Raw genomic sequence first — 27164 nt, forward strand, 5'->3', positions numbered from 1 at the left:
AAAAAAAAATTGATTGCCTCCACCAAATTTAGGAAGCTCTCATCTTCCACACTTTAGTCCACAAGAGGGCACTATTCAGGACTTTGTGGCATCTTCATTACTTAATGTGGGGCCAGCATGCACATATCTTATGTTTTTCGTTCCATAATTATGGCAATTTAACTTTGCCAAAATACACAAGGGATTAATTAATTTATTTTAGTTAATATAGTAGTCTACATTGTAATTTCCTTAAAAAATACAACTGAGAATGAACATAGAAAGAATACAAAAGAATGCATGAAATGAAATTTGAGGGAAAGAGACCAACAAAAGATAAGATAAGAGAAGACCTAGAAAAAAGAAACTTGAACTGGTAGAGTGTTCATGAAGGAAGAACTTGGAAAAGATAGAAAGAAATGGAGAGATCTGAGGAAGAACTGCAAAGAACAATATGGTTTGAAAATCAGCATAAAAAAAAAAAAATATATATATATATAAATGGGAGGGGTGCTTAAGGGTTAAAGCTATATAACTGAGAGGAGCCCTCCACATAGCCTTTAAAGGAATGCGGAGAACCAACCAGGGCTTCTGACCTAATGCCCAATCCGCACCTTCTCGTGGTGCACCCTGTTGGGTATCTACCTGGATACTGAACGAACGAGGATGGGCTGGCAATATAGGATTTAGCCGACCAATTCTTATTGGCTTAAACCAAAATACAAAATGATGGTACAATATGACAAAATTTCATGCCGGATGGGGCGTCACCTGGTTAAACAAGGCCCCTATTGTTTTCACCAGGGAACCAGAGTGAACAGCGAAAAGTCAACCACTGGAACAAATCTGAAAAAACACCCGAGCTCAACATCACCAGAGTTAAAGATCGGTACTATCAACATAAGGAGCCTGAATAGCAAAGAAATGGAGCTAGCTAAGGAATTAGATAAGTACCAGATCAACATAATAGGGGTGACTAAAACAAACAAAGACAAAAACTGGTGAGATCTTGCTAAGCAATAAATACAAAATGTTATATTCAGGCAATAACAATCAAGAAGGAAAAGAAGGAGTAGCCATAGTATTCAACACTAAATATGAGGCTAATCTTCTTGAATGGCAGGCAGTCTCAAGTAGAGTGATGTGGGCAAATATGAGAATGGGGAAGTGAACAATGAGACTTATTTGTGCCTATGGTCCCACAGAAGGTTCCACTAAGGCAGAAATGGAGGAATTTTTCAGTGCTTCAGAGAAAGCAACTGACACAATGAAAAAGGCAAAGTTGGTCCTTGTTAGAGATCTAAATAGCAGAGTAAGAAATGATTGTCAGACATACAAAAATATTTTGGGAAAATTTGGAGAAAAGAGCAAAGCTAATAATAATGGTAAATACCTGTTAAATTTCTGCTCAGGAGATGGACTGGTTATTACTAACACCATGTTCCAACATAAAAATGTGCACAAATTCACTTGGAGAGAAGAGGCAAGGAATAAGAAAAGTCTCATTGACTATGTTATTGTTGATAGCGATATTTTCTCCTTGGTGCAGGACACCAGAGTGCACAGGGGATTTGAAATTGGAAGTGATCACCATTTAGTCTTGAGCAGGATAAAATTTCATATTGAAAAGAATAACATGTAAGAAAGTTTTAAAGTGAATAAAAGTTGAGCAGCACTCAGATGTGAACTGTAGACTAAAATACACAAAGATTATTCGAGAAAAAATGAAAGAATTAATGAAATAAAGAGCCAAAAAGCTTCACTTTGCCGATGTTAAAATTATTTAAATTAAGAGGATATTTAATCCGATATTATTTCAAAGCCGATTAAGAAAACTCTAAGATAGAAATCAAAGAGTTTCATGCCGAATATAGCAAACTATAAAAGTTCGGTGAGTCCAAGCGTGAGCAAAGAACTCGTTGCAAAGGTGGGTAAAGCTAGGATCAGATCTATCTATTCTTAGTATTTGCCCTAATGTAAAACTCATCCCCAGGAGATGTATGTTGTTTTACATTAAGGGAGATAGGTCACTACCCAGACTGCTTTCAACCTTTATTGAGGCCTCATCAGTGAGCAGGTAGACCAAATAATATAATAATAAGATTATAGTGATAATAGCTTTAATACTTTACAGTATGAGCTGTCAAAAAGGTGCACGGATAAATTAATGAAATAAAGAGTGTTTGCTCATGCTTGGACTAGCCGAACTTTTATAGTTTGCTATATTCGGCATGAAACTCTTTGATTTCTATCTTAGAGTTTTCTTATTCGGCTTTGATATAATGTGGGATTAAATATTATTTAATCCCACATTAAATGATATTTAATTAAATTTTAAAAAAAATGAAAGAGTTTGAGAACATCAACAAAACCTTGGAGATTCAGTGGCAAGCCTTGAAGAAAACACTAATTGATTCAGCCAGAGAAGCATGTGGTGAGGTTGTCTGCAAGGATAGAAAAATCAGAACTCCATGGTGGACACAGGAAGTTAAAGTGGCAGTGAGCATATCAAAAGTTCCTGGCAAATAAGTCAGCTTATGCTCTTAGAGAATACAGGGACAAATGTAAGAAAGCTAAACACTGTGTAAAACTAGCTAAACAAAAGTCATGGGAGGATTTTGGCAAGAACATAGAAAATAAATATCAAGAAGGTGATAAGCTATTCTGGAGGTTGTTAAAGAAGCTTAGAAATGGAGGAAAGAGTGCTGTAAAAGGAATTAGAGATGATAAAGGTGACATGAAAATGAGGGAAAAAGATATCCTTGAAGTATAGAGGAATTACTAGGAAAATTGCTAAATGAAACAAGCAGTGATAACACAGTGGTAAAAAACACTCAACAGGCATACAGTCAGGAATACATATCCATACTTGAAGTAGAAAAAGCCATCAAAAGCTTGAAATGTGGAAAGGCAGCAGGAGTAGATGATATCGACCAGAAATGCTGAAGTATAGTGGTATAAAAGTCTTACAGTGGCTGCACTGCATAGTTCAGAAAACCTGGACAGAGGGACGAATTCCCGATGATTGGAGTAGAGCCCTCATAGTACCGATATATAAAAAGGGAAATAAAACTGAATGTGAGAATTACAGAGTTATTTCTCTACTGAGTGTTCCTGGCAAGATTTATGCCAGTATACTTGAGAAACGGTTGAGAAGAATTGTGAAAGAAAAGCTTGGTGAAGAACATGCTAGATTCATTCCAAATAGAGGCTGTCAGGATCAGATCTTCACTTTACGACAAATAGTTGAGAAAGCATGGGAATATAACAAAGATCTATATTTAAGTTTTGTCGATCTGGAAAAGGCATATGACGAGGTGCCAAGAGAGAAGCTATTCAATACGCTACAGTTATATGGTGTCAATGGGGCATTATATCAAGCAATACTTAGTCTTTATTTGAGTTGTAAGTCAGCAGTTAGAATTGAAGAAAGTACAGGAAGATGATTTAATGTTAAATCTGGTGTGAGACAAGGATTTACGTTATCCCCTCTGTTATTCATTATCTATATGGATCACATTATGAAGGAAAGTGGTATTAAACATATCAAAATTGGAGATGTTAATGTCAGCTCTTTGCTTTATGCAGAATCTGCTACAAGTCTGCAAGATTCCCTGACTAAATTGAACAACTGTTGTAATAGATATGGTATGAAGGTCAGCAATAAAAACACAAAGACAATAAACATAGGCAGAATCGTTGAAAATGTCAACTGCGTTGTGAACGGAGAACCTAGTTGAACAAGTAAAACATTTCAGCTACTTAGGCATGATTTTTAGTGAAGATGGTAAATTAAATATAGAAATAGACAACAGAATCAACAAAGCTGGTATGGTAGGCAGTCAACTGAATAAATTCATATGGAATAAGAGAGAAATTAGTCAGAACACGAAATTAGCTGTATACAAGACAGTGTTCAAACCAATTTTAACTTATGGATCTGAGAGCTGGGTCAGAAGGAAAACACTTGACCAAAGACTACAGACTGCAGATATGAGAGTCCTGAGAAAGATTAGAGGCGTGAACAGATGGCATCAATGGCAATATCATATTAAAAACGAGGATATTAGGAAAGAACTTGACGTTGTCAGCATCCAGGAATGCGTTAGCAGAGCTAATCTCAGTTAAATAGAATGGGTGAGGAAAGATTAGCAAAACAAGTGTTCTCTGCCAGGTTTGCAGGAAAACGACCCAGAGGAAGACCACGATATAGGTGGATTGATACTGTACAAAGTGCCTTAGATGATAGAAATATAAGATCTGATAATGTTGGAGCCTTGACAACTAACAGACTGATTTGGAGGAAAATTGTAGATAGTAAGTTAGCAATGATGTAAATTTTTCATGTAGTACTATCATATCCTGTACACCCCTCGAGGGTACATGGCAGGAATTTGATGATGATGATGATAAAAATGGGAAGGGTTTGGTTTGGTTTATTTAGATTTACAGTCAAAGAAACTCAGACTATGAGGCCAGTGTTATTATGTCCATTAACTGCATGTGCTCTAATGGTCAGTTTGCCTGCTTTGCGAGATGAAAAACCCTGCCGCCTCCATATGAGACTGGTTAACTCACCTTCGGTTGAAAAAATGGGAGGGAACATGGAAAACATCAACTGCATTCTCAATGGTTAATGCCTGCAGAACAAGTAAAATATGTCAGCTATTTAGGCACCATGTTTAGTTCAGTTGTGAAGATGGCAAATTAAATGGGGAAAGAGACAATAGAATAAGCAAGGCTATGTTCAAACAATTTTAACCTATGAATCTGATAGATGGGCTGGAAATCAAATAGCTGAAATGAAAAGACAGAAATCACAGATATGAGAGTTTTGAGAAAAATTAAATGGCATCAATGGCACATCATATTAAAAATTAAGATCACTTCAAAAGAATGGAAAAAGAAAGTGTAGGCAAAAGACAACGATGCTAGAATGACACAAAAATGGCCCACAGGAATATTGAGAACAAGACAGACTGATGCAGTTAGAAGTACCTAAGAAGAGTTAAATATAAGATAAGACAAGACAATACTGGAGTCCTGATAAATAGGAGATTAATTTGGGAATAATTGCTGATAAGAACTTAATAATAATTAATCATATAGTACTACTGGAAAAACTCCAAACTCTTGGGAGAAAAAAATTCACTATCCCAATTTATAAAAAAGGAAATAAAGATGACTGCAATAATTATAGGGGAATTCGTCTGCTAAATGTGGGATACAAAATATATGCAGGAACATTAAAAGAGAAACTAAACAGTATTATATAAGACAAACTATTAAAAAGAACAGAATGGATTCTGAAGAGGCCAATGTTTCATAGATTTTTCACTCTAAAAATATTAATCATAAAGAAACACACGTGGCCGTCAATGATTACGAAAAAGCTTTTGATAAAACTAATAGACAAAAGTTATTTAAAATATTAACTCATCTAAATATACCAAACCAGCTCCATTCTATTCCAGAAATAAACACAGGAAATAAAATAGCAGTCAAATTAGAACAAATATCAGAATGGAAAGACATATCACGAGTATGGCAAGGATGTACCATATCACCTCTATTTTTTAATATACAGGATATATAAATAAAATTACAACAATCTGGAAACAGCATAACTCATTTGGTGTACAATAAACCCACAAATAAAGACACACGCACACAAACTATTATATGCAGATGACCAGAGTGTATTAGATACATCTAAAGATGATCTAGAGATCAGTACAATCATTACATGAAATTTAATGTAATGATCAGAACAGTACAACATGAATTATAATGAATTATGAATGGATGGAACTGTATAAAGAAGATGGGCTGCATTTAAATAGTTTTGGTGTGAGTCGGCTGGAGTGATTGTTGTTGACAGGAGAGGTAAAGACAGTAATGAATAGATCTGAGGTGGTGAAAGGTGATATCAAAGAGCAAAAAAAGTAGGATTGGGAGAGGTATTTGCTCGCTTGCAAATGGAGAGGTGAATATCATGAATGAAGTAAACAAGAGAGGTGGGAGCACAACACAAACAGGGAAACGGGGTTGGTCAGAGGGGGGGGGGACACTTTATGAAACATGTGGATGCTGGATTCATGCAAGTGAGCAAAAACTGAGATGGCCTGAGATAGGAGGGGAGAGTTTGGGGTGCAAGGAAAGTTGAAGAATTGGTGGTAATATAGAGGAAGGGACTGGGGAAGCTATTGAAGAGCCACATCTGAGTGGGCAAAAACAGATCGAGATGGCCTGGAATGTGAGGAAAGAGTTTGGGTGTGAGGAAAGTTGTAGAAATGGCAGTAATATAGAGGAAGGGACTGCAGAAACTATTGAAGTGTCACATCAAAGAAGATGCTGTAGGACTTATAGAACCAGAAATGATTTCTTATGTTTATTTATTACTGCTAGAAGTATTCAAAATAAGGGGAACGAAATTGTTGCATTGCATGATTATTCACCCCAAAATTGTTGGTATAAGCGAGACATGATTAGATAACAATGACATCCAGACAGGAATAGAAATTAACGGAAATGATATTTTTCATAAAGACAGACAGGAAAGAAAGGGAGAAGAGTACTGTTGATGGTAGCAAATGTTGTGCCCATCTAAGGCAAATAGTGGCCACGGTTTTGAGGCAGTATGGTGTGAGGTGGAGGTAAACAGGATGAAATATTTAGTTGGATGTTGCTATAAGCCTGGTAATATGGAGGGTAATGAGAAGGAAATGTACAGACAAATTGGCCTAGCTACCAAGAAATGAGTGATCATTACGGATGACTTTAATTGTGGTAATATAGACTAGAATCAAAAGACTACATCAAGCAGGGGGGGGGGGCAAAGAAAATGAATTTCTGGAGTTTTTGAAAGACAATTATCTTAGACAGCACATAACGGAGGGTACGTGAGGATCAAGAGTATTGGATCTGATCATCTCATCAGATGATGTTATTATAAATAGGGTGTCAAATCTTTCACCAGTTGGTGAGAGTGATGACGAAGTGATCACTTGCAGTATGACCAGTCATTTGAGGACATCTGTTAGAAAAGGATATATGTGGAATTATAAGGCTAATAATTATGAAAAGCTTAGGAGACAGCTTGTGGTAATAAATTGGAAAGAGGAACTGGATGGAAAGGATATGAATGCTGCTTGGGCCCTACTCAAGAAATGTTTGGTGGAGGCAATATCAGAATGTATTCCAAAGGTTAAGAGGGTAAATAGAGCAGGTGTGAAATGGATGAATCAAGAGTATGCACAATCTGGAAGAAAAAGATATTATGGAAGAAGCACAAGATTAGTAATTATAACAACCAGTTGCATGAGAAGTACAAAGTGCAGGCAAGGAAGGTGACTCGCTTGATAAGCATAGCAAAAGTGCAGTATGAGCAGTAGTTAGCTAATGCGGCCAAAAAAAAAATCCTAAGGAGTTTTTTTGATATGTGGCCAATAGAAGAAAGAATGAATATGATAGGATGAGATTCATTAGTGAAAATGGAGGAATGATAACTGCTGCAGAGGATATAGTTGAGATATTTCATGAGCAATTTATAAAGGTATTTCATTACATGTAGATAGGCTTATGTGTTCGTCAGACATGTTTGTAATAGATTTCAAGGTTTGATATGAACACAGATGATTAAGAAAATAACAATTTATTAACTTAAAAGCTAATATTTCACTGGTATTATATCCAGCATCTTCAGAACACACAACACAAAGTTTGTTACAAATGCAAAATAACCACAATCCAGTGTAACAGTGGGGCTAGTAAAAGTAATTGCAGCGTGCAACACAAGACTAAAGTCCTAATATGGTGCCATCTAGGTTTAAAAAAAAAAAAAAAAATTCAAAGTTTTGAAATAGTAGTCCAAATGATAGTCTTAGAAAGGTTGAAAAAATGAAATAAAAATAAAAGTAATAAATGTTAATTTGGTCTTAAGATGACTGTCTTCCAAATCTTTAGTAGATTTATACAGCCATACTTGTTAAGGCTTGGAGTATGTTTTAAGGCTTCTGTTGATTCCAGGAACAACCTCTCTGACTTGTTAGAAGCTTCTGTGCATTACTTTTGTCCAATTGATCCTGTGTGCAGGGGTATCCAAAGCATGGTCTGCCAGACCCGACTTGCCATAGCGAAAGTGTCGGATATATTTTTTGTGTTCACTGAGGCAGATGTCCACAGTTCTTCCTGTCTGTCCATAGTAGGCTTGATGGCAAGAACAGGGCACTTCATAGACTCCTGGATGTGATAAAGGAGTGCATTTGTCCTTAGGTGAACGGATGGGAGTTGCTAATTTTATATAAGGCTTAAATACTGTGCATAGTTGGTGTTTGTTAAGCACCCTAGATATCTTTTCAGATGTGCCTTTAATGTATGGGATGGTGATAGTTTTGTTGTAGTCTTCTGTGGTAGATAGAGGGGATTTCTGGGTAGCATTGAGTATGTTATCTATTTTATGGGGATTATAACCGTTGGTTAAGAAGGTGTGTCGTAGGTGTGTCCCAGACACATCATCAACATAGCATAGCCAGAGACTAGGTTTGAGAGTGGCTGTGTTGATAGCTAATTTTTCCAGATGCTCTATGTAGAAATTGGCTAAGGGGGGAGAAAGGGGCGAACCCATAGCTGTCCCATCTAATTGTTTGTATATTTTCCCTTTCCAAGTAAAATAATACCAACGAAATATTAGCTTTTAAGTTAATAAATAGTTATTTTCTTAATCATCTGTGTTCATATCAAACTGTGAAATCTATTACAAACAGGTATTTCATTCTTATGAATGTAACATCATGCAGAACTTGAAAGCAGTGGGAAAGGAGGAGGAGGAGAAATTGCTAGTAAGTGAATAGGAGGTATATGAGGAATTGAATAGACTTGATGTAAATGAGGCTGTGGGAATTGTGTCGTAGGTGTGTCCCTTTCCAAGTAAAATAATACCAACGAAATATTAGCTTTTAAGTTAATAAATAGTTATTTTCTTAATCATCTGTGTTCATATCAAACTGTGAAATCTATTACAAACAGGTATTTCATTCTTATGAATGTAACATCATGCAGAACTTGAAAGCAGTGGGAAAGGAGGAGGAGGAGAAATTGCTAGTAAGTGAATAGGAGGTATATGAGGAATTGAATAGACTTGATGTAAATGAGGCTGTGGGAATTGATGCTATTTCACCATGTGTTTTGAGGGAGTTTTGTAGTTGTTTTTCAACAGAACATCCTGTTTGTCTAAAGTGCGAGTGAAGGCACTCACACTAGACCCATTAAACACCAGGGAGGGAGAGAGTGGACTGTTTATCTTTCATGGATGGTAATCAATAAGTGATTTTGTTGATAGGAAACAATATAGGAATTAAGTTGTGTCTTTTCAAGATTTTAGCAACCCTCTCAGAGACGCCTGTGATGTATGGGATAGGAACTCACCATACAGGTTAAGGGTTGGACTTGTAAGTGCCCAGAATGGTGAAACAGAAACCATTCTGTAAGTATGATGTATTAGATGATATTCAATTCTTGTTGAAGAATTTGGGAGTTGAAGCAGCTAATGTGCTCTGTTAAGCAAAGATTTGAGGATGCCTACTTTTTGAGATATATCTAATCTTGTATGTAGCAGCCTATAAAGATAGATTCATAGTGAACAGATGTTGCAAGTATTACAGAAGGGGTATGGGAAATGATGTTCAAGAAGGCTAATTTTCCATCTTTTTTTTTTCTCCAAGATGAAGTGTGGTTAGCATATCCGCTCTCCAGCCAGAAGGCTGCAAGTTCGAATCCCACCATGGGCATGGATTTGATTGTCTGTGAAAATACTAGTGGTGGTGAGTAGTTAGATGGCATTGATGTGATTCGCTGTAGTTGGTGGATTAAGTGGTAGAGACGGAGAATCGTAGAGTAGGTACCCTCCCTCAATGAGTCTTTGGACTCCTTGGAGGTGTCACATAATAGTAATAATAATCTTCTCTTTTTATTTTAGGCCAAGTGGCCTGTTCCAGTCTCATGCCACTGCTTTCTTGATCTTCCAATTCTTCTTTTTCCATTTGTTTTATATCTGTGTAGTATTTTGGCAGTTTGCTATTGTCTATTTGATTTAGTTGTTCTAAGCATTTTTATTTATATTTACTTATATAGTAGTTTCATATTCAGTGACTGTAAAATTTCTTCATTTGTTTTATGGTCCAACTTGGTATATCCAGCTGTTTTTCTGAGAAATTTCATCTCTGCTGTTTGACTCGGATTTTCATTCTTCTTTTTTATGGTCAGTTTCACTTCCATATAATAAAGATGGTTTAGACAGAACATCATATAGTTTGATCCTGGTGTGTTTTTGGACCAGGAATGGTTTAAATATGTTATTTATTATGTCATTTACTTTAACAAAATTTGATATTTTAAGGTCTATATCTTTTTCATCTTCATATGATAAGTTGCATCCCAGGTATTTGAAAGTATTTACTTGTTCTAATATTTTACTATCTATCACTATTTTACTTTTATTGGGTTTTCTCCCTTAAAAGTCGTTTTCTTTTTTTTCATCTTTACTTTTGATATTCTCATATTATTATTATTATTATAAAAACCTCCATAGAGTCAAAGTTTCATCTTTGGAGGTCCACTGTTATACACACAGTTTATCATACCGTGCCTTAAATATGTTCACTGTCTCTGCACTCACCACACTCTAAGGCAATGCATTCCAATCACTCACCACTCTCCATGCAAAAAACCTGCCCCTCACCCACCTTGCTCACGCTCTCCTTATACAGCTTCCAGAGGTAACCTCTTGTTCCCTTCCTATCTTCACCCATTCTATGCAAAATCTCCCCGACATTAATCTGGTAATAACCTCTTAATAGCTTATATGTCTCGATCATATCCCCTCTCCTCCTCCTATCCACCAATTGTAAATTGCATTTTGTCAATCTGTCTTCATACTCAACATTCCAGAGACCAGAAACTACCTTAGTCAATCGTCTCTGAACCTTTTCAATACATCTTCATCTCTGTGAAAACCAGGTGACCAAATCTGTGTACAGTAATCCATATGTGGCCTGATCAAAGCCTTATACAAGAGATTCATAACATCCTTACTTCTACAAGTCAGTGCCCTCTGCATCATTCCCATTATCTGCTGTATTTGACCTCACAATTTTAGTAACATGTCCCTGAAATTTTAGTTCCTTGTCTACAATCACTCCCAAATCTCTCATCTCCTCTACCTCTTCTAAGATATTTCCATAGATTGTGTACTCTGCATCCCATCTCTGCTTCCCAAATTTCAACACCATGCAACATTAATTGACAACCCCCCATTCATTTACTCATTCAACCAGTGTATTCAAGTCCTCTTGCAAAGCCACTGCATCTGCTCTACTCCTGATAGCTCTCTCCAACTGGCATCATCTGCAAACAACTGCATATCACCATTCAGACCTCTCCAAATATCATTTACATACAAATTAAACAGCAATGGACCCAAAACAGACCCTTCGGGTACACCACCAGTAACTTTCTTCTTCTGGGATATCGCTCCTCCTTAGACAACTCGTTGATACCTATCAGACAGCCAATCTCCAATCCAGTGAACTAATCTACTGTTCAGTCCCATCCGTTCCAATTTAATTACCAGCTTGTCATGTGGCAATTTACAAAAGCCTTTGCAAAATCTAAATATATACCACTGTATATGCAATACCCTTATTCAATGCATTTGTCACTTTATTATAAAAAGTAAGCAGATTGCTTACTTTTTATAATAAAGTGACTATAATAAAGTGATTTGTTAAAGGAAGCACGATCTTCCTTTAACAAATCCATGCTGGCTGCCAAACAGTATTTTTCTGCTGTCAACCCAATTCTGAATCTTGGTCCTAACTACCTTCTCTAATACCTTAACCACAACTCCAGACACACAGACTGGTCTATAATTCAAACCCCCCTCTCTTGTCACCTCCCTTATGAATTGGAACAATTTTACTCTCTTTCCACTCCTTTGGAACTTGACCCACTGCAAGACTCATATTGAAAAGATATGTAAAAGCAGCTGTTAACTCTCTGGAACATACTAATCTTATATCAACAACAATAAACCTGAAAAATCTGACCTTGCTCAGCATGGAGTGGACACTGACCAAAATATCCTCTAGTCCAAGGGTCAGCAAAGTGGTCGATATGGCTATCCAGGGGGGGGGGGAAGGTCGATAAACATCTAGGGGCTCAAAAGGGTATCAATAAACACCTAAAACGATTTTGAGTAACACCTAGTAAGCATGCAACACCAACTGACTGATTGGCTGAGCCAATGAGGGAGAAGCGCACGATCTTGATGATTTGTTCTAGATGTATTCATCTACCTGATGAATACATCTAGAACAAAGACAATCAGGGCTAGTGCGCATTTATTGCCCATAGCTATCAGAGTGGTAGTGAGTGATCTGATAACTTTGAATTTACTGCGGAATTTTTTTAAAGTTATCGTGTCCATAATGGCGGCCCTTGATAGTAAGAAGTGCTGAAGTATTTGCAAGAATATTTAATATTTGGATTTATACCATCATTTACCAATGAAACAATGAAAAGGGTGAAGGAATTATTTTTAAATTGAGAAATTTATTATTAATAACATTTATTCATTCATTTAACATGATGGGGGGTCGATGAGGGATCAAGGATTCCATGAAAGAGTCGATGGTCTAAAAAGTATGCCGACCCCTGCTCTAGTTCAATATTCACCTTTTACATCGTTGCAGGTTTAGGTGTGAGTAATTTAGTACAGCGCATGCTAAAGCATTTCTATACTGCCCAAATTAAAATCAGAATGACTGCCTCTCTATTGCCAAAATTTGGAGAGTCTCATCTTCATAAATGGCAAGCAATAGTGCATCCCCGTCCTTATTTTTTTATTTTATTTATTTAATTTTTTGGTGATATGATATAATATAATGCTGTATCATTCAATTCATTATCTAAATTTAATTTTTATTTCAATCACTTAATTTGAAGTTTGGCTTGAATTGTAATTTTATTTTGTAACCAACTGGAAGGTGGCTTTCTAGCACATGGCTCAGCTCTGTATTATGCTAATGACCAGTTAGTTTCTGGATGAAATATTATTATTATTATTATTATTATTATTAAACAAGACCTCATGGAGTCAAAGACTCATCTAGGAGGTCCTTTTATCTCACACACATCTCATCATACCGGGTCTTAAACACATTCAAACTCCTTGCAGACACCACACTCTCAGGCAAGGCATTCCAATCATTCACAACTCTGCACGAAAAAAACCTGCCTCTCACTCCCCTACTCACACCCTCTTTATACAGTTTCCAGGGATGACCTCTGGTTCTCCCCTGATCTCCCACTATTCGCTGTAGAACTTCTCCACCATTGATCCTATAACAACCCCTTACCAACTTGTAGGTCTCTATCATATCTCCCCTCTTCCTTCTCTCCACTAGACTCTGCAAATTACATCTTTTCAATCTTTCCTCATACTCGACATTCCAGAGGTCAGAAACTACCTTAGTCAGTCGCCTTTGGACCCTTTCCAACATCTCTTCATCCTTCTGAAAACCAGGTGACCAAATCTGGGCACAATAGTCCATGTGTGGCCTAATCAAAGCCTTATACAATGGAACAAGAATCTCCCTACTTCTATACGTCAGTGTCCTCCTCATCATTCCCAGAAGTCTTTGTGTTGTCTTCACAATTTTGGCGATGTGTCCCCTAAATTTTAGATCCTTATCCACTATCACTCCCAGATCTCTTATTTCCTCTACTTCCAACAATATATTCTCACCAAGCATAAATTCTGCATCCCATCTTTGTTTTCCAAATTTTAAAACCTTACATTTTGCAACATTGAACTCACATCCACATTTGCTTGCCCAATCACTCAATTTATTCAAGTCTTCTTGCAAGGCCACAACATCTTCACTACTCTTTATGGTTCGTCCCAACTTTGCATCATCTGCAAACAACTGAATATCTCCATCCAAATCTTCGCCAATATCATTAATATACAAGTTAAATAGTAATGGCCCTAAAACAGATCCCTGAGGCACTCCACTAGTGACTTTCCTTTTCCTGGATATTGCACCCCCATACACAACTTGTTGATACCTATCAGATAGCCAGTCTCCAATCCAATGCACTAATCTAATATCCAACCCCATCTGCTCTAGTTTGACTATCAACTTATCATGAGGTACTCTATCAAAAGCTTTTGCGAAATCCAAGTATATTACTGTGTATCCTTCTCCTCTGTCCAAGGAAGCAGTCACTTTATTGTAATAAGTAGATTACTAAAACACGACCTCCCTTTAGCAAATCCATGCTGTCCATCAAAGATAACCAAATATTTCCAATAATAAAAATTATTATTTATTCTTGTGAATAAGTGTCTAATAAACTTTATTATGTCACAAGTGCCATTAAAAACGCTTTTAAAAAATCATAGTATCCTATCCTACTCATTGAGGGTACAAATCTGATAATGAATTATGCAATAGCTCTGCAAAACTTTTACATATCTATATATTTGAGCATTTCTGTTAAATATCATCTACTACAGCTGCCTTTCCATATTTCAGATTTCTGATAAGTTTTTCTATCTCCAATATGAAAATATACTGATGACAGCATTTTTTCTGAATATATTCTATAATTTTTGTGTGTGCTAATTATTTAATATTTTTAAAGTAATAACTCCCGATTATCATTATCTTCAATTTGATAACATGTTTAGCACTTATCCTTTTACAGTACATTTCTCTCCATTTCCAAGCTTTTTCAATAGCCTCTATAATATTTTGCTACCTGCACGATATTTATCTTCTTACCATAACATTTTGTTCAGCTACTTTTACATATAAGTTAGCTTTCTTACATTTTGCTCTGCATTCTCTAGGTATTTACTTGCCAGGAACATTTGATATGATTTCTTCTTTTCCATGATTGGCTCTTTACTTTCTTGAATCTGCTATGAAATTCTGACTTTTCTATGCATGCAAAAAAACTTGACCACATGCATCCCTGGCTGAATCAATCAACGTTTGGTTCGGATTTTGCCACTGGGTTTCTATGATTTGGTTTTTGTGTTCAAACTCATTCAACTTTTCTCAAATTATATTTGTATATTTGAGAAAATATACAAATCAATTTTGATTCCATCTAAAACTTTGTACATATTTTTCTTCACAATGGGATACCCATTTTTATTCTGCTCAAAACTACATGGTGTTCACTTCCTATTTTAAATCCCATGTAATATATTATCTTGTATCCTGTAAAACTTGTAAGTTTGCTATCTTCTAGACTATCATTATTAAGATCCAATGCCCTCCTATTGCCATGTAAGTGTGTGTGCCAATTTAGGTGTAATTAAGAAAAAATTGAATGAGGTTTTTAACTTTTTACATAAGACAGTTTATGCACATCTTTATGTTGGAACATGGTATTAGTAACAGTCCATGTCCTGAACAGATATCCAGCAGGTACTGACCATTATTATTAGAATTGTTCTTTTCTCCAAAATTTCCTAAAACATTTCCAGATGACCAGAATTCATTTCCTTCTGTTCTGTTTAGGTCTCCAAAAAGCATTATCTGTTGTTTTTCCTTTCTTCTTTATGTTAGGTACCCTCAAAAAATTCTCTTCTCCATATGAAGTACCTGTTCATGGTGGAGGGATCCCAGTGATAGATAGTACTAGCCCGTTTTCATTCTTCTTCTCATTCAATAACTTTTTTTTCCCTTTATTCTTTGCTCTACTTTTCCTGAGTCTTTTTTAGTTTGCTATCTTCCAGAGTATCATTACTAAGATCCAATGCCCTCCTATTGCCATGTCTGTGTGCAGTGCAACCCTTTGAAAGGGAGGGGGGGGGGGGGTCTTGCATCACTTTAGGCACTGTTTCAACAGGAGGTCGTAGTAAGTTTTGTTCCGAATGTCAGGCCCAAGTCATGCTGCAATGTTAGCACAGAGTCTAGGGTAAACCAAGAGTTCAAAGCGCATTTACTTCTTAGCAGATAGAAGATATCCATGCATGGTTCTGTAATGGATGAAAACTCTGGTGCCAAATCAAAAATCCCTTCGAACACGAATCCTTCATTCTCAAATTTTTTACAACCTCAAAAAGCCCTCCAACCAAGTACAGATGCATCATCTGAAAACAGAAATAAGAAAATGCATCATCTGATAACAGAAATAAGAAACAAAGATATTTGACACACACACATATAAATATACCATTATTCCTCATAATTCTTGCAGCAGGTGTAGAGCCAATAAGGAAAATATTACCCTTCTTTATTCAAGAGTTCAGAAGGACTGTTCCATTGATATTCTTATTGAAACATCATGTCAACAAAAATCACCATGGAGACCAGCATGCAGGCACTGCATAGGAAATGTGCAAGACCCATGCGGTCCAACATATGACTCACAAAACCCTACACATCCACTTCACCAAAATCTGTGGCCTAAACTCCAACCTGAATAGTGTCCACTACCACCTACAGTCTACCAAACCCCACCTTCTCTTCCTGGTAGAAACTCAAATCTCACCTCCCCCCCCCCAACACCACTTATCTCACCCTTCCAAACTACTCACTCTTTAACAACTTTCATCCTAAGGGTGGTCTGCTCATACATCTGCTCTGACATACCTTGCCAGAGCATCCAACCTAGAATCACTCAACTTTGACCTTCTTTGGTTGAAAATATCCATTCCCCACTCAGTTCCAATTCATCTGCTGTCTCTATCACTCCCCCAACACAACCGACCACCCAGAGCTCTTTAATTTCCTCTCCCTAAAAATCGACCATCTCCAATCCCACTTTCCCAACAGCAAAATCATCCTCTTAGGAGATTTTAACGTCCACAACACTAGCTAGCTTTCCTCCTCCAGTTGTACAGATCTTGCAGGCAGAGATGCTGAAACATTTGCCATCACTAATGACCTTACACAACTTGTCCAGATGCCAACCAGAATACCAGATAACCCAAACCACTCCCCAAACACCCTATATCTCTTCCTCACCAATGACCCCTCCAAATACACAGCAAAAGTAGTGAGCCCCCTGGGCAATTCTGACCACAACCTAGTGCTCATCTCCTCCCCCATGCAACAACGTTTACACAAACACTCCCATACAAGAGTAGTTTGGCACTATAACAGTGCCAAGTGGGAACAACCTCTGCAACTTCTATGCCATGGTTGGACTATTGCTTCCGCCCTTCCAACCCAAACATATGCACCGAGCTTATTACCAAAGTAATCCTCACTGGCATGAATACATACATTCCACACAGCACTCTGAACTGCCATTCCCTAACGAAACCTTGGTTCTCCAAACGATGTGCTAAGGCTGTAGAGATGAAACACCAGACATACCACAACTGGCTTGGGGGGAGGAGGGGTACAATTAGGTAATACCTCATAAAACACTGAACTAAATGAGACCCTTCTAAATGTTCAGAACTTAAAGCTCAATGAATGACGGGTATAAAGTGCATCCTGATAAACAGGGACAGTTGTCTGATTCTGACTAAGAATGTTATCTTTATTTTTGATGCACTCAAACTTCCAACCGCAGTAAAAGTGTGATTCAATTCATCTGCTGTCATGTTAGACTATATCCATAATGCACTAAGATGCTTTAAATGTCAGAAATGCAGGCATCCCCCACTGCTTGCTGTGGCACTATGTACCCAATATTTAACTATTTAGTTAGGTTAAATATGATCTCCCTCATATTCAACCTAACTGAGTTAAATATGAGGGAGATCAACCAGCCTACTCCAGAGCATTCCAAGGCTGGAAGGATGAAAAAATGAGATACAAAAAATGGAGCAGAACATCTTACATCAGGATGTAGAGAGGAAACTAGCCAACATAACCCCAAGAAGATGGTAGTTAAGAAAATAAAAAAATGTCAGCAACCCTGAACTTTATTATCCCCATGCTATTCTCTGAAGCACATTATCACCCTATCTATTATGGTCTCACTCCTGAAACAACTCCTAAAATTATCCTGCTGAATAGGAACCCATGGCTATAGCATCACTCAAAGAAACCCATCAGACATCCTCCACAGAAAAAATACTTCTCATGATATATCAGATGATGAATTAAACATTTTTTCAAGAGATTGGCAGACACTGACCATTCATATTTCCCAAAATCAACTGACAAACACAAAGATATCTTCAACTCTTAAGATTTTGATCCAAATCTTAAAAATAATGGTTATGTGAAATTTTCCAAGATTTGGAAAACAGTAATTCATAGATGAATTAAAGGTGCCTTCAGACCCAGAGGTCTTACCATCCAGCATCATATCGTATTTCTCATGTTCAGCATGTTCATAGAATATTCTTGGCAAGATACAGAGGTGGTTTGCCATTGTCTTCTTTCAGAATGTCAGAAGACCAGCTAACAGATGATTAGAATGATAAAAACGTGAATCAGTACGAGGTTGGTCTGAAAAGATCTAGGCCTAACAATAAAAACACGAATTTATAATTTCAAAATTATTTTTATTTTTCAACATAATCTCCCTTAAGACCAATACATTTATTACAGTGCATTTATCCCATCCCTGAAGTGGTCCTCAGTAAGATCAGCAAAATACACCTGAATCACCTCTTGATTTGAAGAAAAACGTTGACCAGCAAGGAAGAGTTTTAGTTCTGAGAAGAGACAGAAGTCAGAGGGAGCCAAATCTGGGAAATAGGGTGGATGTTCCAACAATTCATAGTACAGAGCCTTTAATTTTACCATTGCCAAAACACCTTTCTGGGCAGGTGCATTGTCCTGATGAAAGATGATTTTTTTCTTCTGCAAACCGGGTCTTTTCTCACAAATTTTTTCGTCTAGTTTGGTTAAAAGATCGGAATAATATTCCCCAGTTATTGTTTTACACTTTTCAATATAATTAATAAACAAAAGTCATGGAGGAAAAGTCATGGCATCGGTGCTTTAGCATCCCAAAGCACTGATGCCATGACTTTTCCTCCTGATGGATCCGACTTTGTCTTCTTTGGCGCTAAAGAACCGGCTTCTGTCCACTGTTTTGACTGCTGTTTGGATTCTGGTATGCAATGGTGAATCCAAGCTCATCCATAATAATAAATTGACGCACAAAATCAGTTTTATTTTTATTAAAACGCTCCAAGCACTGTTCAGAGATTTTCGTCTCAGCAATTTCATGCACTTTGACTTGCCAGTCATCCAATACCATAATATTGTGCACTATCAATGATTTCTGATGTTGGTACACTTTTTGGACGTCCTTCATATGGATCATCTTCAAGGCTGGTACGGCCACGTTTAAATTCAGCAGCCCATTTCTTAATTGTCGAAAACGAAGGAGAAGAGTGTCCATAAACTTTTATGAACTTTGAATGAATTTCTTTTGGTGTTAAACCTTCTTTTACAAAGAATTTTATACCTGCACGATACTCAATTTTATCCATTTCAAGGGATACAGACAACACTTTTGGTTCAGACAGCTGTATAAAACAAACTACTTGACAGAATGACTTGCGATTTCACATGGATGCTTATGACAAATGTACCAACTTAGAAAAAAAAAAAAATCTTGCCGATAGTGTCATCATCTATGGTCGAGGCTGAGAACTTTTCACAGTAATTAACTCACCAGATAATTATATCTGGTGAGTTATCTATAACTAAGATGGATACACTGCTGTCAATCAGTGAGAGCAATCATTCATTTTCAGTAAATGGAATTACAGAGCTGGAAACTACGGAAAACTGCTTGGAGTAGTACCATTAAAGTACCATAGGGGAAAAAAGGTGTGCTTCATGGGGAAAAGATGTTAGTAGTACATGGAAAGTGGTAAAGAGATGTTTGAAGAAGCTGCCCACATACCTAGAGTTAAGAGAATTAGTAAATTGGGAATTAAATGGATGAGCTGTAGACAAGATTCAAAGAGAACTGTGATCAACAAACCCATGATTAGTATAAAGCACAGGCCAGAAGAGTGAATGGTATAGTAAAGAAAGCAAAATATGAGAGGAGATTAGGTGAGTGAACCAAGAATAGTCCAAAAGAGTTCTTTCAGTATATAGCAAGTAAAAGAAAGAATGACCAAAATAGAATAATTTTGATGAATGCAGATGGTAGGAAGGTAACTGAAGCAGATGAAATAGTTGAATTATTGAGTGATCACTTTGCAAGGGTGTATCATCCAAGTGAAGATATTGCAGTAACAGATATGCCAAGGGTTAATGTAGATATAAGGGAAGACGAAGTTAAGGTATATAGGATATTACAGAATCTCAATGTGAATACAGGTATGGCTTTGGATGGGATATCAGCTTACGTAGTATGAGAATATGCTAGGGAATTGGTAGTGCTATTGATCAGATTGTTGAAATGGACTGCTGGACTGGATTCAGAGGAGAGCAACCAAGATGGTGGCAGCATGTGTGATGTCCCATATGAGGACAGAATGAAGAATTAGTGAGTTACAGAGACTGTATGATAGGTGAATAACGATGGGGAAATATGATACAGACATATGTTGCTTAGGAAGTTTTATTGGATTAATGTGGAGGAAATATTCCAATAGATGAATAATGTGAGGAACACTAGGGGTCATCCATTGAAATTAAGTAAGTGTGTGGTTTAGCAAGGGTGTAAACACTAGATTTTTGACTTGGACAGTGCTGAATAAATAAAAGGAATGGGTTGCCTGAGTCAGTTGTGTCTGTCAGTGAATGAGTTCAAAGCAAATTATTACAGGTATCGTACAAGTACTGATGGTTGGTGTTGATGTAGAAGACCTCCCACGATAAATCTACAGACTCTGTGAAGGTGCACATATGTAACAATAATAACAACAATAAAAATGCTTTTGCATTCCCATATTCCCTTTTTATCTTTCCAGACATTTTGTGGGGCATAAGTATGTAACACATTCTAAATAATTTTAACCATACTGACAATAAATCAAAAGTGAGGCAAATGAAAACAGCTTTACCTGCAGGATTCTCCTCTGCGCTGTGAGGTGATCCTGACACAGCAACTCGCAGTCAATTTTTTTTTAATTAAACAAATATATATGCACATATTTTGTGATGTAAAATTCAATCATTGGATAAAAAAACACACCATATGATTCAGTTATTGGAGATCATTCATTCTAATCAAAATGTTTTATATTCAGTTATGTGCTGTGATCTCAGTCAGCCAGAAAGATATGCAACCCAACTGCCTCACATCTGTGGTGTGGGTATTTCATGAAATCATAACAGAAAAATTTTATTCATTGTAAAAGCAAGGGGTCATACAGTGAAAGGGGGTCTACTATATATGCAACTAGTGCTCTTTAAAAAAATAACCAAGAACAACACACGATAATGCATATTGCACACAGCACTAAAACCAACAAGAACAGCAAAAATGAATTTTTGCCAAAGATAAAAGAGCAGAACTCTTATTCAGAAAATGAGCTGATAAGTGGCAGGAGATCAGATGTCATTATCATTATTATTATTATTAGACACATCCAGAAAGTCCAAAGACTCATCAAGGGAGGGCACCTACTCTGCAACTCTGTCTCTGCCACTCAATCCACCAACTGACCGCAACTACACCAACGCCATCTACCGTCAACCACCACCGCTAGTATTTCCAAAGACAATCACAAACATCCATGCCCACAGTGGGATTTGAACCCGCAGCCTTTGAACTGGAGAGTGGATATGCTAACCACTCAACCAACCAGGCTGGCATGTCATGTAACTCAATATCACATGACATCTGACACACCAAAAAAAAAAAAAAAGGTGCCATATGAACAATTTAGATGTGTAGCCAAACTGTGTACAGCCAAAGTGATTTTGTAGTAATTTTGAAGTGTTTTAATATATTGTTTTGGAGAAGCATATAGTAAATTATGAAATTATAGTTACTGAAAACTATGAGCAGAATGATAACATTCATAGCAATATATAATATATATTCCAAAATGCATCAATATTAACTGAAGCTATTTTAAATGCTAATAAATTTTGTGGCAGTAAAAAGTGACTTATCAAATTACTTATAATTTTCTAAACTATTAATCACTTCTAGTGATACACAACTTTTCCCAATATGTAGTTATTCTGTGATAAATGTGGACTGTAGTAAAGTAAGTGTCTGCTATCACTGTACTTAAAAAATGTTATGTCCTTATATCTTGTGGCATAACAAGATATAATTGTTTCATTCTACTAATGAAACAATTTCAATCAAGTGATGACTGAGTGGTGTAGATTAAGTTTTATTTCCAACAGCTTTCACAATCCAATTAGTCTTAAAATTCAAGTTATATATTACATTTTATTGGATGCTAATTTTTTTTCATGAAGTGTATTTTTATTCATCGTTTTCAGTAGACTAATGGCCTGCATCCCCCCCTCTCCCCAATATCTCATGAAGGTTACATACTCCACAGAAACAAGTTCCAATCTCGATAGGCATTTTTAGAACTCATCACATCTTAATAAATATGAATACTAAACACTACTGAAAATGTGGGAGATGCTAATCTGCACTAAATAAGGGCTGTCCAGCCCAATAATGAAAGCTAAAAGTGAGTGCAAGAATCAAATCACATAATCAATATGTTTGACAAGTGTCAACAGGAAAAAAATCACTAGATTCAATGGAACAAAGCATCCCTTTTATACAGGAATAGATATAAACTGAAAAGATTAATTCTAGAATCCATCTCAGCATTACAACATTCACCAAATCTAAACAAATTCGGCTGCCTCACTTTACCCAACAATCTAGACCAATATTTTAAGACCTTTGGCATGATTCCATCACTGTGCCCACAGAGGGGTACCAGTTAGGATTGTAGGAGCCCATCTCTTTCATACTCAATTTGTGTCTGCATTCCTGCTAGTGTGCCTGCATGCATATGCTTAGTTGTATTTCTTTGTGCCCACGAAGCTGCCTTGGTGACTAAGGCAAAATATTGGCTTAATAATCAGATAAATAAATTTAGTTAGTAATTACTAATATTTAGTAAGTATTAGTTTAATGATATTACATCATTAAACTAAAGTAGTAAGTAAGATTACAGATGATTACTAAAGAAAGAGCCATACGGCTTCATTTTGGCAATGTAAAATTACATAGGATAAGTAGATATTAAAGATCCAACATTATTTCAAAGCCAAATGTTTGTAGAAACTAATGAAAGTTTTGTGTTATTTTAAGTAGTGCAAGCTAAGGCAACTCCGATGCCAAAGATTGTATTCTCATAAGCTTTCAGGTCAAATTTTATGAAACTTTCATTAGTTTCTACAAACATTCAGCTTTGAAATAATGTTGCCACTTTAATGTCCACTTTTTCTATGTAAGATTACACATCTATATGAGACTGTGGAACTAAATTCTTCCAAATCCTCCAATTCAGAAGAAAACTAAACACTGAAAGACTAGTGGCAATAACTGACTGAATAAAAAATTATCATCTGCAAAAATAATATTTGTCATTAAGAAAATCAACACATACATACATTGTGTGTATGTGTGTGTGTGTATATATATATATATATATATATACACACACACACACACACAAATTAAATTATTAATAAACACAACTTCAGTCATCTTCATGCATTTTTGTGTATATAAACATATAAAAATATAGAAGAAATGAAAAGAATGGAAGCAATTTAAGCTTATATGTAGAGTGACAAAAGTTTCCTGTTTATACTAAAAAAAACAAAAACATTATGTAAGTTGCAAGAGACACGCACATAATTTTGCCTATACTAGTTTGGGACATAGCTTCCTCAACAGACTCCCACTCCCCACCCTTTTTCCTCCCTATACCATCCCTTCCTTGTTCTCAACCCATTACCTGTTTATATTTATCTTGAAAATATTTTATTAATGCTGGGATGAATTTTTAAGATGAATTTCAGTAAACGGAATGAAAATGGCAGGCAATTGCTAGATGAAAACTGCTTCACTTTAAAAACCTGCAGAAAGAAATTATGAAATCACTGAAAAATCATCAAAAGAAGATGGAGATGAATTTGAAGAAAATGAATAATTTAAATCATAATAAATTGCAATAATCCTATAATGGTCTGTTATATTAGCCTATATCCTTTCTCTCTTGGGGAAAAAAAATTAATTAAATTTCTAAATATATTATATTAATGATTTCCTAATTATTGACTCAGAATTTTCTAATTCCAAATCAGAAATTCATTTTAAAATATATGCTATAAATAAACCACAGTGATGAAAGGAATACTGATTATGAAAGCTAAGTTCATAAATACTGTGAGTCATATAATATCAAGTCCCCTTGAAAGTTCAGGCAGACCAAATAATAACAAAAAATAATGCATATTCCAGTATTTCAAATATGCTCTCAGGAGTAAACAAATACTTCAGCTTTAAATATTGCTTTTCTAGTTTAAAAGCAAATGCACACATATTCAATTTTCATGACAACAGTGAATATTTTCTCTTCATTGTGTTTTGTCACCAATTCACTATTGCTGTTTTGGGCTATGCAAACTACCCATTACAGAAAAATACTAAATATACCCGGTATTTTTCTATAATGTCATTTACAAAATTGTAAGAAACAAATTATAGTAAAGAAACGAAGTTGCCCTATGAAATGAAATTGGCTGCTGGTTGATTGTAACCAAGTATGTTCTGCATTCATCACATGAATATGTTTCACTGGCAAGTGTAATTAAGTTGGCACCAAAGCTAAGCATGATACAATTCTACAGAAATACCAATCCAAATGAAGGGCCTATTTCCTCATAAATGTAAAAATAAATGAACTGGTGAAAATTGTCAAGCAAGAAATAAGCAAAACTTTGTTAGAAAAAGGCATGGATTTGACTGTAGGGAATTTTTATAAAGGCTTTTCAAAATCAAGGTGAGTTAGACTCACAGAGGTAACAGATCTTTTCCTTCTTAAAACTCTGGTTTTCCATCTTGCAAATCGCACAAACTGTTAATTAACTAATAAAAATAAATACATATATTAACCATTATTCACTTCATGTGTGGAATATAGATGAGTGAATTGTGTAAGGTAGTTGTAGAGCACCCTCCTACAATGAATCTTGGAACTCCATAGAGGTGCTATAAATAATAATACAGTAATATAAAACTTCACAAATTCATTGCTCTACTTTCCACTGAGATCCCTGAACTGAAAACAAGTCTCATCTAATCTCATCAACTTAAAACCACATACATTGTCCTTGAAATGGAATGCATTGTTTTAAAATTAAATACAATGAAATTTATAAGATCTCTCAGCATTAGTCATCATTATGAATGTATGATATAATGTATGTACATTGGGGATTATACATGTGTGCATGGATTAGTGCATGGGTTGAAAAAAGCACTTGCCCATAACAAGTGAGAATTTTTGGTTGACAAAAAAAAAAAAAAAAAAAAAAGGTTTCAAATTTAATTGTTTTATTTAAGTTATGTCAATTTATTTATGGTGTTTTATTTCATTAACATAATCTACAAAATGTCTTTTGTAGATTATCACTTATTTTGTCATTATGTAATACATCTACATCATCTTTATCTTCAACCAAATATCAAGTTTACCGTGAAGCAGTCAACAAATCACAATATGGTAACCTAATATAGATGTGCAGCAGTAATTAGCTTATTTCATACTAGAATAATGGAGTATGTAGAAAATTGAAAAAGAATTACATTTTTTTCTCTTAAAATATTTAATTTCTTAATATTGATTCTAAAAACAAAACCTAAATATTTTTTGAGTGTTTTCTGAAATGTCATATATCAGAGATGGCCTCTATCCTCTACCAATGTTTTGGAACAAATATGAATTGTGAAAACCCACTGAAGTGAAAAAAAAAAAAAAAAAAAAAATATACATATATATATATATATATTATAAAAATCAAGAGGATATTATATCCAGGATTATTTCAAAGCTGAATGTAGAAACTATGAAAATTTTGTAAAAATAAGTTGACCAGAGAGCTTACGGGAATACGCCTGCCGACATTTACGAGTTGCTAGGGTGACTCATAAATGCCTGCAGGCATGATGATTTTTTATAATTTTTGCATCGCCGAACTGAAGCCGTTTGGTTTTTTACTTTAGTAAATATATATATATATATATATATATATTTATATCAGGATAAAATTGGAAGTGACCATTACTTAGTACTAAGAAGGATAAAAATGAATATGACATTGAAAAGAACAGTATGTCTTCTTGTCAAGTGTCCTCTCCCTCCAGGAGATCAAATACCTTGCGTCTCCACAATGTCCTATTCTGCACTTTTTTTGTCAAATGCCTTTTTGTCATCTATGAAACAGAGATACACATTTTGTTTTGTTTTTCTGAATATCTTTTTATGATGGTTCTGATGCAGAAAATACTTTCTCTTGTATCTATATTCTCCTTAAAATCCCTTTGTGTATATTTATTTCTATATTTATTTTTTTTTTATTTCTTTCAAGAATAACATATAAAACAACTTTTAATACTTGACTGATGAGGCTTACTGTACTGAATGCTTCACATCTTGTAGCTTTTGGTTTTTTGGGAATTGGAACAAAAATTGAGTGATTAATATCTTTGGGTATAAATCCAGTCTCGTATATTATTGCATAAGTTTGTTAAGAATTTCAGTCCTTTTTCATCTAGAGCCCTCAACCATTCTGCCAAGATACTGTCTATTCCTGTGACTTCATGTGGTTTTCGTTTACTGATGGCATTATTTTCAACTTCACAAAGTAAAAATGGATGGTCCTTTTAGATCTGTCTGTTTGGTATATTATTTCTTTGTTATTCATATAATTTCCTTGCATATTCAACCTATCTTTCCATGATTTCTTTTTTATCAATTAGAATATGGCCTCTTGAATCTCTAATGATGTGCGATTTACTTTATTTGTCCTATTTATTTCATTTTTCTGATCTTTTCATGCATTTCTCTGCTTCTGTGCTTTCTATCAAGGCTTTCTATGTCTATACATTTATTTCTAATCCATTCCTCCTTGGCTTTCCTGCATTCTTTTTTTATTTCTTTATTCATGCTTTTATTTGGGTATGTTCTTTAACTTTTTTATTTGTTCCATCATCTTTAAGATGTCTTTTTTTTTTTT

The 27164-nt window shown here is 35.6% G+C and overlaps 1 protein-coding gene across 2 annotated transcripts in view; it reads right to left on the bottom strand.

The window, feature by feature from the left end:
• LOC150108408 (uncharacterized) overlaps window positions 1-27164 on the bottom strand; it is a 371725-nt gene that overhangs the window by 299077 nt on the left and 45484 nt on the right. Inside the window, exon 2 of one of the 2 annotated variants that reach the window (XM_090390758.1) lies at window positions 23882-24002. The exons of the other annotated variant lie outside the window; for it this stretch is intronic. The gene's annotated coding sequence lies outside the window, so the exon portion shown is untranslated. The remainder of the gene's footprint in view (window positions 1-23881; window positions 24003-27164) is intronic. 2 annotated transcript variants of the gene reach the window in all.

This window comes from Typopeltis vanoorti, chromosome 3, assembly GCF_054136105.1.
Source record: "Typopeltis vanoorti isolate ZY-2024b chromosome 3, IOZ_Tvanoo_1.0, whole genome shotgun sequence".
Classification (NCBI taxonomy): Eukaryota; Metazoa; Arthropoda; class Arachnida; order Uropygi; family Thelyphonidae; genus Typopeltis; species Typopeltis vanoorti.